We start from the raw sequence: 13,690 nt of genomic DNA, 5'->3' as shown, positions 1-13,690 counted from the left end.
AAGAAATACTGATCAGCTTTTGACATGATCTGATAATAATTTGTCTGATTTTTCAGATTGCTTTTGCTTCGCAGCACTGAGAACCTATGGAAGCCCGTTTCCGCCAGGGAGTAAAAAATAAAACTATGGTATCTCAGAATTGCGACTTAGAAACTCAGAATTCCGAATTTATATCTCGTAATTGCGACTTAAACACTCAGAATTCTGACTTTATATCTCACATTTGCGACATCGAAATAGCCCATATTTCATTGTCTGTCCTTTTATTATTGTAATGGATTCAGGTTCTAGGGCTTGTGCCCTCGCCGCTTCTGTATCTTATTTCATATTCTGTGTCCGTTTTTGTATTTCTGGTGTTTAAATATTTTTTTTAAAAGCCGCTATTCCATCCGGATTTTTATCAAGTCTTCAGGCCTATAGATCCTATGATCATTGTGTTTTCTTTCTTTTTTTTCAGCATTGAATAAACCTATTACTTGTTCCTTTGCAACATACAATTTGTACGATATGGTTGCAGTGTGGTGATGGCACCGCCCTCCCCTGCGCATAACCGGGATGCTGGCCGCCGGGGCTAAAGAAAGTGTTCTTAAGCTCAGCTGGCAAGACCTGGGTTCAAGCCAATGCAGTGAGGCACGAACTAGGGTGGGAGTGGCGAGGGCACAAGCCCTTAGAACCTGAATCCATTACAATAACGAAAGGACAGACAATGAAATATGGGCTATTTCGAAATCGCGAATGTGAGATAGAAAGTCAAAATTACGAGATATAAAGTCGCAATTCTGAGTTTTTAATTTGAAATTCTGAGATATAAAGTTGGAATTCTGAGTTACTAAGTCGGAATCCTGAGATACCATAGCGCGTTTTATTTTTACTCCCTGGCGGAAACGGGCATCCATACATTTCAATTAGTCTGATCAGTGTAGGACAAGTTAATGTAGAATTATTACTTTGTCTCTTTTTCGTATATAAATGAATGTCTCTGACAACTTAATGTTAGTTTTTAATTTAGTTTTAGTTTTACGATGTAGGTCAAACGTTGACATATGCACGAGTATAGGAAATGTCTCCCTCCTGATTCAGCTCATGCTCCATAGGAGAGAAGTGATTCCTCCTGCTTCTCGTACAACTATATCAGAACAGAAGCCCGTGTCACCCAGCTCTGATTCAAGAGCGACTCATATCTTTAGCCCCTTTTTTTATTCGTGATCCTAATTTTCTTTAGTTATGATCAATATTGAACTTTTTCTAAATAAAACGACAAAAATCAAACATGCAGGCAGACATTTTAAAAAGTATAACGAGTTGACAGGGTGCCCCTTTGGAATAGTTGTCAGAAAATGTGAGAAAAGTAAACTTACATTACAAGCTCTCACACACAGCATTAGAGATTGGAATCTGACTGTAAAAAAAAAACTACCCGTCTCCCCAGCATTTAACGGTGCTGTTGTTTTTATTTTACATATTGTTAGCATTTTAATAAATTGTTAAAAGCGGAGCTGCCAGCACACTTACAAGTATCCTTGTGAAGCAGTCAGTGAATATGAGTCTGGTGTTAGCGTACAGGGCCAACTCCTCAGTTAACACTCAGTTCAGCAGTCACTGGTGATTAAACTGCTAGCACAACTGGTCTATACTTATATTGTTAATAATATAATCTTAATAATATTATTAACCTTAGGGGTGCCTGTCTGGACTCAGAGGGAATCTTGCTGGCACAATATCGTCGCTTAGCTCACCTTGTTCCGTTTAGGGACTTTGCCTCGCCCCAGGGGGAAAGCTCCCTGGTTTAGAGACCCGCCCAGAGCTCAGAGGAACCACGTCTTGTCTTGGTTTCAAAACCAAGCTCAGAGGAATCATGTCTTGTCTCGGTTAAGGTATTTTTACCCTGAATCTCAGAGGCGTGTCCTTACTCTTTTCCCTATAAATGATTCTTTATATTCTCTGTATGTTTCCGGTCCTTCCTTTTCGGTAACCTAATTGTGTGGTAACATAAAAAATATACTCACCCTGTGTGCTGTCTGGGAATTACCGAAGACTTGGAGAATCCTGTCGACTACGCCAACTGTTGTGGGAAATTCTTCATCAGAGGAGAAGGACACAGTCTTGTGCAGATTCAGTTTTATTGAGCTCAATAAGTCTGACAATGCGTGCTGGGTCTGCCCCACAAAACAGACAAACCGCAAGGGTTTCCCAATTCTTATATACAGTCAGAAGAAAGTTTGTTTCACCACCTGAGTGCTTGTCCTGTTCTTTGATATCTAATTACTTCTTGTCCTACTCTTTCTTGCTCTAGGTTCTGTCCTTTGATATGCAGCAGACATTGGTGTGATTTATCCTGTTTGTGGGTGTTGTTCCTGTTTTTTATTATGTAGCATTAAGCCACTGGGGCTGCTAAAGCAGGTCAGCTTTATGGCATCTTAGTTTAACTTATGTTTGAGGCTAGATTAACAGACCCCATCAACACCTCTCACAGTGTGCTTAAGTGGTGATACTGTGATGCTGGATAAGTGAGATATATACACATGTCCCACTTCAGTTACAATGGACTTCACTGGGCTCCTAGGAAGATTCAAAGCTTTGCCAATCTTTTTATAACCTTCTCCAGCTTTTCTCCTCCTAACAACTTTATCTCAAAGCTCCACAGGCAGCTCCTTGGTCCTCATGACAGCAGGACTGATCTGATCTGCTGTTTTAGTTGTGAGACCTCACAGTCAGTGATATTTATTGTGCAATTTATCGAGCAAGTGAACACCGGTGAACTTGAAAGGAACACAGGTGTACCTTGTTAACATAATTTAGTATGACCTCTCAAGATAATTGACCCAAATTAGGTTGTTAAAACAAAGGGAGTGAATACTTATCAATTAAGTAATTTTCCATTTTTATTTAATAGATTACTTCAGAACTATAAATATTTAATTTCATTTTAACATTATAAACAATGGGGCATGAATACTTTCTGAAGGCACTGTATATATTGCTTGTCTTGTTTAAAAAATAGTTGCATTGAAAAAAATGACTATTATAGAAATATTGCTAATTCATACGATATCTTGTTCTTTATTATTTACCCTTTATTGTATAAATATTTCTTGTATTTGATATATATCCTCTCTGGGGAAAATACACTTTAGATTGTGCAACAAAGACTTTGAGCTTTTGTTTGTAGAATTTAATCAGATGTGTGACTTTTTTTCCTAAAGAGTGACAGTTAAGGATCTTAATCTGTTTTATACACATTCTGTGTATAACATGGTAAGTTAAAAGCTGTTACACAATTACAAGCTTATCCAATGAGAACAGTCTTAATTGGAAAATTAAACAGGACTAAAATTAACATTCCAAGACTATAAGGAATCCAATTCAATTGACAATGAAATTTATTCAATTTAGACCTCATTCATTTTAAAATTGAATAAAACTAAAAACATTTTATTATACACATAAATTAAACTCTGTGACAGGAGCTATTTCTATTTTAGTCAATCGTAAATAAGAGTATAGTCATAATTTAATTGACCAGATGAACTCAAAAGTGGGTGAGTACAAAGTGACTGTGACTAATAGATATTTTATTAAAGTAAAGGTTTGTTCCATGCTGAAAAGAGAAGAAAATAAATGTTTCGGCTGTGGAGCCTTCTTCGGATGTCACATGCCTACTTGCACTGAAAGACATTTTAGTTTACTTGACTGACAACTGACCTGCTGACTAGATTGGTGTTTTTAAGTCACCTGACTGGAAAAAAACCCACTCTTAACTGCAGCGGAATGGTCTCTCTCCTGTGTGAATGCGCTGGTGCATTTTTAAGTCATGTGACTGAATAAAACTCTTCCCACACTGACTGCACCTGAATGGTTACTCTCCTATGTGAATGTGCTGGTGTGATTGCAAGTGGCTTATCTGACTAAAACTCTTCCCTCGCTGACTTCAGCTGAATGGTCTCTCTCCTGTGTGAATGCGCTGGTGGGCTATTAAGCTACTTGACTGTCTAAAACTCTTCCCACACTGACTGCAGCTGAATGGTTTCTCTCCTGTGTGAATGCGCTGGTGGGTTTTTAAGTCACAAGACCGAATAAAACTCTTCCCACACTGACTGCAGCTGAATGGTCTCTCTCCTGTGTGAATGCGCTGGTGGGCTATTAAGCTACTTGACTGACTTAAATTCTTCCCACACTGACTGCAGCTGAATGGTCTCTCTCCTGTGTGAATGCGCTGGTGGGGTTTTAAATCACCTGACCGAATAAAACTCTTCCCACACTGACTGCAGCTGAATGGTCTCTCTCCTGTGTGAATGCGCTGGTGGGCTATTAAGCTACTTGACCGACTAAAACTCTTCCCACACTGACTGCAGCTGAATGGTCTCTCTCCTGTGTGAATGCGCTGGTGCCTTTTTAAGTCATATGATTGAATAAAACTCTTCCCACACTGACTGCAGCTGAAAGGTCTCTCTCCCGTGTGAATGCGCTGGTGGTTTATTAAGTTACGTGACCGACTAAAACTCTTCCCACACTGACTGCAGCTGAAAGGTCTCTCTCCTGTGTGAAGGTGCTGGTAGGGTTTTGAAATGCTAGACTGACAGAAACGCTGCTCCTCCCTGTGCCATAATGGCAGTTTGTCCACTCCATCTGAGCAAGGCCTTGACTGATCTTTCCTCATCCTCTGATTGTGCTGGGGTCTCTTACTCTGAAAATGCTCCATGGAATGATCTTGCTCTGTGTGCTGAAACTGAGATTTGTTTTCTCCACCTTGTCCCTCAGTGTGCTGCTCAGCAGTGTGAATCATCTGGGGCTCCTTCTCCAGCTCTCTGAGACTAAAACCATCCAGTTCATTCAGTTGTTCCTCTCTTTGCCGAAGAACAGACATACTCTCCAGTTCATTAAAACTTTCAACAATTTTCTCAGTAACCAGATCATTAAACCTGTGTGTAAAGTCATCAGATACTAAGGGATCATATGGTTGTTTGAGACTCTGCAATGACAGTCTCTCCACTTGAACAGAACAAGGTCTAATGATTATCAAGCCCTGTAGGAGCTGCTGTTGCTCCTCCCTGTACTGACTCTTCTCAGTGTGCTGTGACTCAGTATTGTTCTCTTCACCAGGTACATCAGTCGTCTGCTCTGCAGGGTCAATCAACTGGGGATCCATGTCCTGCTCTGTAAGATTAAACTCACACAGTTCTTCTTTGTGCTCTTGTACAGAGAAACAGCCTAGTTCATTACAAACCTGCGTAATATTGTTTGAGTACAGATTATTCATCTTATCTGTAAAATCATCACATACTAAGAGTCCAGGTGTCCCACTCTCAGACTCCATCTTCATCATGGGCACAGAGTTCAGAACCTCAACAATCTGTCTGCTCTCTGTGTGCTGCTCACTGAGAGTCTTTTTCCCTTCTGGAGCAGTGAGCTCTGTCTCCTGCATCAGACTGGAGCCCCACTCCTCCGCACTATGCTTCTGTTCAAGAGCAGCCCTTTCCCCAGCCTCAAAGAGAGCACTGGCCTCTGAGCCTGTAAACACAGAACAAGATAAAATCTTTATAATAATAATAAAAAACTTTATTTTATATAGCACCTTTAAAGGTGGCTTCTCAAAGCATTTTACAGAATGCCAACAACAAAAAATACACAAAATAAGCACGATTAGAACACACAGTTAGAGGAGACACTAGATGGTGGTACTAAATACAGTAGGAGCAGAGGGGTAAAGAACAGTTCAATGAAGGGCCTTCTAAAGAAGAAGGTTTTGAATCTGGATTTGAAGGAGTTTAGAGAAGGTGACTCTCTGATATCCTTGGGGAGTTCCAGAGCTTGGGGGCATAACAGGAGAAGGCCATGTCACCCATTGATTATAGACGGACTGGGGGACAGATAGGAGAACACAATTAGAAGAGTGAAGGTTGTGACGTGGGGAGTAGGGTGATAAACCAGACAGGTACTGAGGTGCCAAGCCATGGAGAGCCTTATAGGTGAGCAGGAGGATTGTTAAGTCGACATGCAACTTGACAGGAAGCCAGTGCAAGGACTCAGGATAGGAATAATGTGAACACTTCTTCTAGACCTGGTCAGGATTCTGGCTGCTGAATTATGGACATACTGGAGTTTGTTCAATGTGGATTTAGAATCCCCAGAGAGTACAGCATTACAGTAGTCGATTCAAGATTAGACAACACTTTTCAGCCACAGTTAGTGATAACATAGGGCGTAGTGGAGCAATATTTTTGCTGCACATATGGGTCAAACGTCAAATAGCATCCCTAAGTTTTTCAATATAGACTGAAGCTCAAGTATAAGATTATCTACAGATAGAGTTACAGCATTGGTTTTACAAAGTTGATGGGTGGTGCCAATAAGCATGACTTCAGTCTTGTCACAGTTAAGATGAAGGACATTTTGAGTCATCCAAGATTTTATATGGGAGATGCAACTAAATAGAATAGAGACAGACACATCAGCGTCAGGTTTGGTATGGATGTATATTTGAGTATCATCAGCATAGTAGTGATAGCTGAGGCCATGTGATCTAAAAAGCTTTAAACTACACACATGCGTACTAGTACACTGACAATCAATTTGGGTTGTTTAAACATAGCGGAATAAATGGGTATAAGGGGGTGTTCTGATTTAGCTTTGTCAAAAACCTAACTACCATCTAAAAAGAAAGTCTACTGTAATAATATCACAATCACGTTACATTTACTTTAACAGTGCACTGAGAGAGAGAGGGGTTAATACAGACACATTGACTGGACACTACAGTACATTAACACTACAGTGAGAGAGAGGGCTTTATACAGACACGGACAAACTGGAAATAAAAGCATATTAACACTGCATTGACAGAGGGGGGTAAATACAGACACTGGACATAACAGTACATTAACAATGCACTGAGAGAGAGAGGTGGGTTAACAGACAAATTGACTGCACACTACAGTACATTAACACCACACTGAGACAGAGGGGTAAATACAGACAATGATTGGACATAACAGTACATTAACACTGCACTGAGAGAGAGGTGTTAATAGATACATACTGACTGGACACTGCAGCATATTAGCACTGCACTGAAAGGGGTTTATACAGACATGCTGACTGGACAGTATAGTACATTAACACTACACTGAGACAGAGGCATTTATACAGACCGTACATTAACAGTGCTCAGAGAGAGGGGGGTAAATGCAGACAGACTGACTGGACACTATAGTACATTAACATTGTACTGAGAGAGATAGAGGGATAAATACAAACACACTGACTTGACACTACAGGACATTAACACTGCATTGAGAAAGAGAGGAATTAATACAGACACACTGACCACACATTACAGTAGTTTAAAACTGCACAGAGAGAGGCAGGTTAATACATACATACAGACTTAACACTACAATGCATTAACACTGCACTGAGAGAGGGGTGAACACAGATACATTGACTGGACACTACAGCATATAAACACTGCACTGAGAGAGAGAGGGGTTGATTCACACACACTTACTGCACAGTACAGTACATAAACAATGCACTTAGAGAGAGAGAGGTTAATACAGACACACCGGATTAATATTCCAGAGGAGTTAATACAGACAGACCCTGGAGGACGGTAATATCTAAACCAATCAAAATAATTTTTATTTACACAATCATTAGTATAAATAAAAAAATCTAGACCGATACAACGTGAATACAATATTTATAAATGGTGTCTCCTAATGACGTTGGATTACAAATTGATTCAGTGGAACAATTGTTGAATGTGAACGAGGGGTTTTCAGCACCGTAACCGGACAAAACAGTTCAGTTTCCAGTAAAGAATCCCGTTGCTACATCACACATGTCTTTCCCACGTCACTCTGCATCTCTCAAAGTTTATTTGATGACAGTTTGATACCTTGTTACTTTGTTAGATACTTTGTTAGAATGCGTACTGAGAATGAGAATGAGAATGTTCACTATTGTGAGATGTTTTCTTTAAAATAAAGTTTGTTATTTAAAAAATCTCACCAGTGAGTTAGTTATATACAGTGGTTTTTAACACACACACTCTGACTTCATACAAGTCACCACACTGACCTGACAACATTTCTTCTTTTATTTCTGCAGTGACTTCACAGGGAAGCGTCTGGGTACCCTGATCTGTCCGACCCTGATCTCCTCTTGCTCCCGAATCCTTCTCCCACAGCTGAAATCTCCACTTCAGGCATTCGTTTTCCTTCTTTAGCTGCGCCATTTCACTCCCGACACTGTCCTCCACACACTGCGTGATTTTAAACACGGCCCGTCTCACCAGAATCTGGGAGACGCTGAGGAGTTTGTCTTGAAACTCGTCCTCAGAGTCAGAAATTCTGTTTCGGAAAACTTCTGAAACTTCATACACGATCGATTTGAGCAAAACCTGCATGAAAGAGTCAAGCTGGGTTTGCAGATTTAACAAGCACTCCGCCATCCTTCTTCAGAGTCGGTCAGAAACAAAGGCTCACTTCCGAAGTTTAAACAGAATAGCTTCTTTATTTTTATTCTTCACAGATCCTGCTCTGTTCAAGCATAAACACAGCCGACGAGACGTTACGTATTCAGAACCTGAAGTCATTTAAAAAATAATAATGAATAATGATAAGAAAATGATTCAGTCACCCACACGTTGGTGAAATACACGCAGTGTCGCGCAGTATGATGACGTCATTCCTTAGCGCGGATGCGGCTTCAAGACAACCGAGAAGCGGAGCTGAGAAAGAGGAGTTCCTGCAGCCGGATATAAACTTCACTGCACCTCCTAGCGCCACCTAGTCAAGAGGAGTGAATCGCCTGCGACCTTCGCCGTTCGTAACGGAACAGATACATTTTTTTGCCCTTTCACATCCCTCCTCCCCAGCGAAAACGTCTCAAGCGGATTTTTGTTCTACATCTCCCTATGCAGGTTTTTGGTTAAAGAAAAAAAATGCTGTCGTTTTCTTGCCAACTGGCAGTATTTCTCCTGCACCGATAAGCAAGATTTCTATTTCATATTTCACAAATTGTTTGAATTTCTCGAAAAACAAGTGGTTCCAAGATAGGAAATAAATACTGTACTTGCATTTAACAAAATCAAGCCCTATGTGATTGTCCTTAATGATACATTCTGTATGACAAGACAGGAAAAAAGGCACCTCAGGATTTTGGACACAGGATCTCATTTACTTTTTAACAGTTTCAATAAGACCGATGAAAATTGTTGCCCTGCTTTTTGTCGTAAATACACAAGCTCTTTACGTCATGGGTCAGAAATAAACTGCATGAAATTAGCTAAAGCAACAAAAAGCAAGCGCCACAAAGAGGACAAACATTTGAGTTTATGGTGCAATATTACCTCGTCTTTAAAATAACTTTAAACGCATTTTTTTTCCCTCTGTGGCTCTAAGGCTTTCTTATTTAGCTGTACTGTTTTCTTTTACATATTGTAAAAAAGTCGCTAAATCATACGAACCATAAAAATTCCAATTGTAAACAAATTACAAATTTGAAATTATTAATATTCCTGAATTTTAAACCCATGGAGTATTCATACCTTGTCTTAGTATTTGTGAATTTTACAGAGCTCCTTTTCAAAAACTGTCTGCAGTCTTGTTAACGTTTTTTTTACATTTTGTTACATATTATTAGCATTTTAATGTCTTTTTAAATTATTTGTAATCTCTAAACCGCCGTCACCCAGGCGGACTGGGTTCGACTTCGGGTATAGGAGCGCGTCTGTTGCCTTTTGGATTTCAAAGGAGCAGCTCAGCGCAGAAGAGAGCCCTGTAAAACAGCATGCGGAGTGCAAAAACGTGTAATAATAGTTATCGCTTTGGTGTGTTAACAGAGATACATTGCGCGAGGAGGGGAGGAGTGACTGGCAGAGAGTGCTGACCTTCAAAAAAAGGACTGGTCTCGGTAAATATATTTCCACATCTTGAAGAGGAGGTTATCCCCATTTCTCTAGTCGGAACTCCTCTATTGCTAGAGAGCTGTAGAATATGGAGTCTCCAATCCTGCTCTGGGAGTGGGGTGTACTGTCGTTTCCATAGCGCGGTGGTTATTACGTTCACCTCGTTTCTTTGGCCTTCTGACAGGCATGTTTTTTTTAAAGAAACTACTGTATAAAAATAGAGAGGAACTAAGCTACCAATAATGGTTGCAATAATGAACAATGTTTTGCTCAAGCAATTTCATACTATAATTTGGCACGTATTAACTGCGTTTATCTGTCCTAGTGTCTAGTTAAAATACATTGAGAGCAGAGTCCTTGATTCATCTACTAAAGCAAGGAAAGAGATTTGCTTCTTGCTAATCTTTAGCTGGACCAAATACATGCATTGCTATTTAGTGCTAGGAAGTAACGTGCAAAAATAATAAAACGGTAAATATTTTTGTACAACATACTTTTAAATACTGTAGGTGTAACTGAATATCAATGGTGTAGCGAAAGATTTAAAGCACACTTGATAAAAAGTGATATACTAACAGTATGTAAAAAAACTCAGCATAATTAAATACAGTAAAAAAGTTTAAAATGAACGATCAATAATGAATTTCTTATCATGGGTGTTGTTTGTGTTTCATGCAATTTATATTAAAAACAATCATTTAGAAATACATTCAAAAGACAACAATATTTTTATAAAAATATATATTTCTAAAAAGTCAGCAGAATGCACAAAACAATGAAGTGATGTAACAGAAAATGCTCACACAATTTGTAAAAACATTTTTTTAAAGCTCTAATATTCACAAATACTAAAACAAAGTATAAATATTCTGGCAGTTTAAAATTCAGGATTATGAATGCTCAATTGCTTACAATGGGTGTTTGTGTTCTATACCTGAACCGATAGAAACACCTATTTCTCTACAAGACATAGAAATAATGACTTAGTAAAACAGAGCACTTTTGCTGGAACATCATTTAATCATAGGATTTGATCGCTTGAAGATGGGCACACAACATGTCTTTTTCCAAGGCTTGTCACACTGTCATTCCATGAACCCATTCCAGCTTCTCATAGCAAAACGTCTACTTTTTACTACTATAAGAACAGTGATGCACAATAAATATTTAGTTATATAAAATATTGTAATAACAACAGGGAGCTATTGGCCTGACACAGTATATCCGGGTGGATGCTGCACATTGGTGGTGGTGGAGGGGATCCCCATTACTTGTAAAGCGCTTTGAGTGGAGTGTCCAGAAAAAGCGCTATATAAGTGTAAGCAATTATTATTATTATTATTATTATTATTATTATTATTATTATTATTATTATAAACAACACAAACCTTCTGCCTTACTGTATGCACTTCTCCAGGACCAATTTCAGCACACGATGATCCTCGGTCAAACGAGAACTTTAATTTATATCACATTGGCTTCTGGAAAAGCAGTTGATTTGACATCACATTTGCCGCAACACACTTCGTCCTCACTTTGAGTGTAATCTTGGGATTTGAGCACAGAAGTGAGACACACCCCACCCCATATAGGACTTGAGACCCAAATTCCTGCCTTAAAAGACTAATAAACATCCACTCTGACACAATTTTAATATCTAAGTTCTCTAATTGGCCATCTTCACCTAAGTATTGAGCCAATCATCTGGTCCTGAGACTTAATAGGCTGGATTTGAGCGTCTTTACGAAAAAATTATTTGAAAGCCTCATTTTTTGCAAATAGCGACACTCTATCTGTTCTTCACATACCAGATTTTAAATATTTGAGCACTTTCCTCTTCACACTCATTTATCTATAGTTAGTGGTATCTTTGCATCATATTTCACCATGGAAAGAAAGATCAAAGGGTTTTGGCAGAAGAGAAGGAGCTCTCCTGGCCCGTATAGGAACAAGCAATCTTGGTGTTATTAGCACCACACTCTAACCAACTGAGCTAACCGGCCATACAGAAGAAAGTGCTCTCTGTGTAGCATAAAATTTCATTTAGAGATTTTTTTTCCTACACTGAATTGAAACTCTCCCAATTAAGTGTTTGGACTCTCTGGAAGTGGACAAAATGGTCATTGATTTTCTATCCCAGTCCTCCTTGGAAGAGGGAAGGATTGCTCACTGTGCAACATAGACTGTGTTTTAGAGCTTCTTTTACTAAGAATTGAAACTCTTGCAAATACGTGTCCTTACTTCCTGGAAGTGGATACACGTGGTCTGAGTTGCTTTCCTGTGAAGTTACTGGAATAATAAAAGAAGAAATGCACACGAAACTGGAGCTGTCAGGTCAGTGGGGTGACTTGTATGAAGTCAGTGTGTTTAAAAACACTGTGTTTAACTTCCTCACTGGTGAGAATATAGTGGAGAGATGCAGATTGAAGTGGGAAAGACTTTCTGTGATGTAGCGGCAGGATTCTTTACTTGAAACTGAACTGTTATTGTCTGGTTTTGGTGCTAAAAACATCTGGAAATAACAGTAACAAGACTGAAAATACCTTTTCAAATACAATTACTGTGTCAGTATTATAGAACTCAAATCATTAAATAATATTTTGCATATTTTATTATAGTGTTGATATGTAGAAATATATTCTGTTAATAATTGCTAATTTCATTTAATTTGGAAAATTCCCTTTCCTCCCAAAACCAGGCAACCTAACATTTTCTGCAGACAAAAGGTTAAATACATTGTTAAAGATCCAGACTGAAAGTATATAGAATATAGTTTTACACAATCCCTTAGTGTTTCACAAATTATATTTATTTTACAGGTGGCACCGTGGTTAACATTGCTGCCATGTAGTGCTGGAGCCCTGTATTTCATTCCTGACCTGTGTGCTATCTGTGCGGAGTCTGTATGTTGTCCCCCATGTTTGCATAAGTTTCCTCCAGGCGCTCCAGTTTCCTCCTAAACTAAAACATTCTGATATTATTTTAGTGTAGCGGCGAGGCTTAATAATAAGGCAGAATTAAGTGTTTCTGAGCTTCCCAAATGAGGGCTCATTTCTCTGTTCATCTCTGTGGTGCAGCCACAGAGAAACCATTCATGCAAGGTGATTTAAGGTCCAAGGACAGCTCCCAAAGGGGGATGCACTTAGCTAAGCCTGGCTATCATGATCAATGGTCACCCATTGGCGCCTATCTGTCTAGGGAGTGCCAGTTGGACATCTGGATTGCATTCCTAAGTGTCAGGACTAAGTGACTCATATCTCACCTTGATCAACCAATCAGGGACTGGTAGGGCCGAGTAACCCACGTGGGACTCTGATGCCCATGGAACTTTCAGCCAATCAATGAGCTGAAGTTCCTCCAGGTAAAAACAGGCAACACAGAGAGCCTGAGAGAGACAAGATTCAGATTCAGACAAGATTCAGATTCAGATTCAACAATTCTAAAGGGAATTCAAAGGAGAATTCCGGGGCAGGACGGCCCAGGAGCAGAAGGCTCCCAAGGGCAGGACATTCTCGCAGTGCGCCTCCTGACCATCCTGAGACTCAGCCCGGACAACCACGGAACGGCCAGTGTGTCCGAGTGCCAGAACTTTCCTTTGTTCTAAGAGTCTAGAGCGGAGGTTGCCAGAGAATAACCAGAGGATCCACCCGAGGTTAGCACCAGCAGCAGGCCTCGTGAACAGGTCGGAACTGTGGACAGCTGAATCACTATTCAGAACTAGCTCTTCATCAGGAACGAACCGGTCCTCTTCCTGATTTGCTGGGACCCACAGTCATCTTT

General features: G+C 39.7%; 1 protein-coding gene across 1 annotated transcript in view; it reads right to left on the bottom strand.

Moving 5' to 3' along the window:
• Positions 1-8,679, bottom strand: part of LOC138243075 (uncharacterized) — a 114,137-nt gene extending 105,458 nt beyond the window's left edge. The window contains exons 1-2 of the mRNA XM_069198584.1: positions 8,080-8,679; positions 2,007-5,508 (exon numbers count right to left, since the gene is read on the bottom strand). The gene's annotated coding sequence lies outside the window, so the exon portion shown is untranslated. The remainder of the gene's footprint in view (positions 1-2,006; positions 5,509-8,079) is intronic.
• Positions 8,680-13,690: the final 5,011 nt, after the last annotated feature.

The sequence above is a fragment of the Lepisosteus oculatus genome, chromosome 14 (assembly GCF_040954835.1).
Source record: "Lepisosteus oculatus isolate fLepOcu1 chromosome 14, fLepOcu1.hap2, whole genome shotgun sequence".
Taxonomy (NCBI): Eukaryota; Metazoa; Chordata; class Actinopteri; order Semionotiformes; family Lepisosteidae; genus Lepisosteus; species Lepisosteus oculatus.
Note: the sequence above shows the minus strand (reverse complement) of the source record. Positions and strands in the feature narration are given on the sequence as shown.